Source organism: Schistocerca cancellata, chromosome 8 (assembly GCF_023864275.1).
Source record: "Schistocerca cancellata isolate TAMUIC-IGC-003103 chromosome 8, iqSchCanc2.1, whole genome shotgun sequence".
Lineage (NCBI taxonomy): Eukaryota > Metazoa > Arthropoda > Insecta > Orthoptera > Acrididae > Schistocerca > Schistocerca cancellata.
In genome coordinates this window covers 394,008,890-394,015,204 of record NC_064633.1, presented here as the reverse complement: position 1 = coordinate 394,015,204, position 6,315 = coordinate 394,008,890, and positions in this window count along the sequence as shown.

Below are 6,315 nucleotides of genomic sequence, written 5' to 3'. Positions count from 1 at the left end.
GACCACAGAAGTTAAGTCCCATAGTGCTCAGAGCCATTTGAACCATTTTTGATGGCTGGATACAAACTGAAGGGTATACAGAACACTAATAGACAATCAACAACTTGGGATTATTCGTGAAAGTCCTACGAGATCTGAGCGAGTTGTACAATTATTAAAATCTAAATGACTGTTGCCTACTTACACTCCCTTTTGCCACTCCTAGTGGCACCGAGTGTTGTGCCTTTTAACTGGTCAGGTCAACGATGTCAGTATAGCCTGCTACCTGATAGAAATTTTGCAACTGTATTTGTGTAGAAATGGAGCACCCTATTCTTTTATTTAGGGAAGGCAGGTAGTTTGGAGGGGTAGCGGTGATAATACACTTGTTTCTGTGGAGATACATCGGAATCACCAAAGAGAGCGGACGCATTGTCTACCTACAGGGGTTGGAAAAAATATTTAAACACTGTGAAAAATCCATGCTTGAACATTACGTAGATTCTGGCCAAACAAGTAGGTTACGACGTTATATTTAACCACGAACGGCCTGGTGGGATGTCAATAAGTTGCAGGCGTCAGTCGTGATCAGAACATTGTTCTGTGTAGCTATGAGTTCACTGTGTGGGAAGTAAGTGATTCCGAACATGAGCAAATTGTCCTTACTCGTATGGTGGCTGTTTCCGTAACCAAGGTAAACGGAGTGTTTGGTAATTCGAGATTGTATCGAAGATTTACACTGCACACAGGGAAATCGAAAAAACATCAGCCGCTAAGTCATACCGCGGATGAAAGTGTGTACTAATTTATCGTGACCCACAATCATTGAAGAGGATTGCGATGAAAAATAAGAAAACGACAGCTCAAAATTCACTGTAAAACTGAATGTCGCACTTGTTAACCACTTCAGTACCGAAACAACACGAGGGGAGCTCCAGAAGTAGGAACTGAGGGGCGAGCTGAAATTCCAAACCACTCATTAGTGATGCAGATGTGCTTAGCTGGAAAGCGTGATAACTAAGCCATAAAACGTAAACTATGAAGCAATAGAAGGTTGTCATTTGGCTATTTGAGTCTTGTTCCCCAATGCTTTCAACTTCTAGTCGAGTTTAAGTCACTCTGCAAGATCGCATTACTACAAAGGCTCATGTGACCATTTGGCTGCTGAGGTCCACTGCATGGTACAACGTTTGTTCCTTTTCCCTAATGGTGATGCTGCGTTCCAAGACGACAGAGTCCCAGTTCACGCAGCTCGCATAGTCCACGACTGGCTCTGTAAGGCTAAATTGTCGCATATCCCTCGGCCACCGCGGTCACCAGAGCTCGACATTATTGAACCTTTGTGATCACTTTGGGCAGAAGGTTGCGTGTTCTCTATACACCTCCGTAATCGTTACCTGAAATTGTCAATAATTTTCTGGTAGAATAGCATAAGATTCCCTTGAAAATCTTACAGGTTCATATGACTCTGAGCACTATGGGACTTAACAGCTGAGGTCATCAGTCCCCTAGAACTCAGAACTACTTAAACCTAACTAACCTACGAACATTACACACATCCATGCCCGAGGCAGGATTCGAACCTGCGTCTCGCGGTTCTAGGCGCTCAGTCCGGAACCGCGCGACTGCTACGGAAAAATCTATTTATCCATTCCGAGGCGACTGGAAGATGTTTCGAATGACAAAGTTTTTCTGTACCGCATTCTTCTTCTTCTTTTAGTGTTCAGCACTGAGGTTGGTTTGGAGCAGAGCGCAATTCCTCTCTTCTGTTTGCCTACCTTTTCATTTCCACGCATGTGTTACATCCAACGTCATTCGTGATATGTTGCATGTACGATATCCTTGGTCGCTACCGCCGATTCCTTCCCTCAAAAGCTCCTTCTACTATTGTTCCAATGACGTTGTGTTGTAGCATGTGTCATACTACACTCATGCTCATAAATTAACGATAATGCTGATACATGGTGAAACAACGATCTGGTGAGCAGTTTGCGGATTTAAATCACCTCGGGGTATGACCATGCTGTGCATTTGACCAGCGGTCTTCGCACGGTAGCGCTGGCAGCAGTCCACATACGCAGAAGTGTGCTGGTGCATGTCAGAGTACGGTGCAGCGAGTAAGTGTGCAGACGTTTTCAGACGTGCTAATGGCTCAAAGAACTCATATTGACGACGCTATGAGGGATAGAATACTAGGGCGACTGGAGGCTGGTCAAACACAGCAGGTCGTAGCACGGGCCCTCCGTGTGCCACAAAGTGTGATCTCAAGATTATGGTAAAGATTCCAGCTGACAGGAAACGTGTCCAGGCGCTACAGTACGGGACGTCCACAGTAAACAACACCACAAGAAGACCGATATCTCACCATCAGTGCCCACAGACGGCCACGGAGTACTGCAGGTAGCCTTGCTCGGGACCTTACGGCAGCCGCCGGAACAGTTGTCTCCAGACACACAGTCTACAGACGACTGAACAGACATGATTTATTCGCTCGGAGACCTGCGAGGTGCATTACACTCACCCCTGGTCACACGAGAGCCCGTAAAGCCTGGTGTCAAGAACACAGAACATGGTCATTGGAACAGTGGTCCAAGGTTATGTTCACGGACGAGTCCAGATATAGTCTGAAGTGATTCTCGCCGGGTTTTCATCTGGCGTGAACCAGGAAGCAGATACCAACCCCTTAATGTCCTTGAAAGGGACCTGTATGGAGGTTGTGGATTGATGGTGTGGGGTATGATTATGACTGGTGCACGTACACCTCTGCATATCTTTGACAGGGGAACTGTAACGTGTCACGTGCATCGGGACGTCATTTTGCACCAGTATGTCCGCCTTTTCAGGGGTGCAGTGGGTCCCACCTTCCTCCTGATGGATGATAACGCACGGCCCCACCGTGCTGCCATCGTGGCGGATTACCTTGAAATAGAAGATATCAGGCGAATGGAGTGGCCTTCCTGTTCTCCAGATCTAAACCCCATCGAACACGTCTGGGATGCTCTCGGTCGACGTATCGCTGCACGTCTTCAAACCCCTAGAGCATTTCAGGAGCTCAGACAGGCACTGGTGCAAGAATAGGAGGCTACACCCCAGCAGCTGCTCGCCCACCCGATCCAGAGTATGTCAATCCGTTGTGCGGTCTGTGTACGTGTGCATGGTGATCTCATCCCGTATTGATGTCGGGGTACATGCGCAGGAAACAGTGGCGTTTTGTAGCACGTGTGTTTCGGGACGGTTTTCTCAACTTATCACCAATACCGTGGATTTACAGATCTGTGTCGTGTGTATTTCCTATGTGCCTATGCTATTAGCGCCAGATTAGTGTAGTACCATGTTGTGTGACACCACATTCTGCAATCATCCTTAATGTATGAGCATGAGTGTAGTTTGTCTGTTCTTGTTTGGATGTGCCTCCACAGAGATCTGATTTCCTGTACTCTTCTAAGCACCTCTTTATTTGTTACTTCGTCTCTCCAGCTGATGTTCATCATCCTTCTATAGCACCACATCTTCAGGGCCTCTAGCCGTCTTCTCTCTTCTCTTCCCATTGTCCAAGTTTCACATCCGTATAGGGCCACACTCCAAACGAAAGCTTACGTAATACACAGTAGACTTGGTAATGTGTTGTATTTTCAGCGTTTCCACATTTTTGTCTGCCACTGCACGTAGTATGCATTTATGAGCAAGCAATGAAAGTAATTTTTAATCAAATACCTTGTTTTCCGTTTTGTATTCTGAGTATAAATAAGGCGAGGGCAGAGAGTGCGCTCTTAGTATACACTCCGAAGTAAATTTAAGACAGCAGGGGCCAGTGAGTTGTAAGGGAAACTTTGCGTACGGTGTCAGTCGTCTGTTTGAGTATTGTGACACCTGTAATTAGTGGTAAAAGTCATTACAGTGATATACGCTTTACAAAGAATATTTATCACAAGTAGAGCATTGAAACTTGAGGTTTCTCGGTGACATATAAAGATTGCACGAACTACTGTAGAAAGGAAAGACACCATGTTATCTTTTTCGGATGGCTTGTCTTTCAGATTTTGCAGCTTAGTTCTTGTCTTGTCTTCCTATGTATAGAGGCTTGCTGGCTATTCATGGAAGTTGAATTACCGTTAAATAATAATTACCACTGTCGAATTTTAAAAATTTTTTCTTGCTTCGAAACGGGAACATTTTCCTCTCCTTACCTTTTACTTGGCCAGTACTTTATACGGGTGGAATCTCGTGTGGTCTTGTAATTTAATTCCAAAAAGTAGCTTAAAATTGTTTTCTTTGATTTTTCGCGCTCTTCATTCTGAACAACACGAATTTGAAAGCTATTCACGAAGTCCGATTTTCAGTTAACACAGTACGGCTATCTTTGCCTGTCGAAAATTCATCTTTGCGTAAGTAGAAGCTTGCATTAACTTTGTCTTGGGCCTGACGAAGTGATTTTTCATCATTAATTCGAATCAGAAAGAAAACTATTTAGTACCCACACCAGAGATAATTTTTCGTAGTAGTAAGATATATCTATGATCTCAGAATAATAATTCCTAACATCATCATATTTCCACCTTAAGAAAAAGATGTAATTGAAGTGCAGTTTTCATTATTAAATGTAGGAAGAGAAGTTCATAATACTAAACGATATTTTTTCTTGTTTTCCAAATAATATTTTAGGGAGACACTTCCTCAGTTTCATGTAATATAATCAGGTAAACTCTAGTTCAGTACGTAAAAACCACCTTCAGTTATCAAAATATGTTAAGGAGCCTGAAAACCGCCTCAGTAAACAACTTATAATCAGTGCTTCATAACTGTATTTAATTGTACGTCTCTGCACCTCAACTAGTTTTACATCTTCTAGTGGACATAGTGAAGTATGAAAGTAGTACATAATGCGGCTGAATGTTCGCATTCACGAACAACACTGTCTCATTGATAAAGTTCAAATATTCCTCTGCAATAATGTTTTCCAAACTGATCGACGCTGCCACAACAAGTAAGAATACAATGGCCTCGTTGGTAATACTTTAACATTCTCCAAGTCGAAACTCTCATGCATTACAACTGGTTATCGCTACACACTTGGCGTTAACCGGCCGCATACCGGTCTGCGCAGAATGGGGCAGCCACTGGAAGAAGAGGGGGAAGAATTTTTCTGTATTATAATTTCATTCATCAGATGCTGTGCGCTGGTGGAGCCAATTTCCTGCTCGTCAGCCTTTGTTAAGTCAAAGTTTCTTAAAGCAACTTATTTACAGTTAACGAAGTTTTAATGATGAGAGAAACGTAAATTTAAATATCACGATGCGGCGAATTTTCCCATGGTCTTGTGGATGAGGTGAACGAGAATTTAGGTGTGGCGGCTGTTGTTACCGACGCTGCTGCGGTCATTGATGTTCCTGGAGAAGGAGTAAATTGTTGAGAGGGTGTATGGTGGACTGTGGTACTCTCGCTAAGGGAACTTACATGCGAGAGGTGCAAGTAGCAAGTAAACGATAAAAGAGTATCATCAATAATTGCATCTGCCTCGTGTTTCTTTATAAAATACTTTCTAAATCGTGCAAGATCCGCTGTCTTGGCTTGCAAGATCGTATTTTTTCTGAAAAGAATTTTTTCGAAACTGCCAAGAACTGCTGGTGAAATAAACCTTCATTAACTACAGGATCGATTACTTCATCATTATCTAAAACATCTTGTATGGAAACGTTCTCCTAGTGGTATCAAATAAAAAGAAAAAAATTCTGTATCACTGCTATCAATAGTAAAATACGTTTTCCCAAACTGTAAAAGACATTGATAAATAAGACTGACAAAAACGTCTCAGACTTCAGTAAGAAGGTAATAATCGCTATCCCAAAGAAGGTAGGTACTAACGGGTGTTATTATTACCGAATCAGCAACTTAGTAAGTCACAGATGCAGATCATTGACACAGATTATATACGAATGAAGAAAAAAATGGGTAGAAGCTACCCTCGGGAATATCGGCTTGGGTTTCAAGGAACACATGAGGGAAAATAGACCCTCCGGCTTATCTTAGAAGATCCGTTAATGAAAACCAAGGCTAAGTTTGTAGCGTTCGAGAATGCTTTTGAAACCGGTGATAGAATACACTCTTTGAAACACTGAAGGTAGGAGTGATGAAACACTGGGAGTGAAAGGTTATTCACAACTTCCATCGCAACCAGGCGGCAGCTGTAAAGAGTCGGAGGAAATAGAAGCAGTGAGGTTTTCAGCCTGTTCCAAATGTCAGGATGTGTATTGACTGAATTGTGAAGGGAAGTAAGGAGAAATTTAGAAAGCTAAGTGAAGTTCAGGGGAGAAGAAATTAAAATCTCGAGGTTTCCCG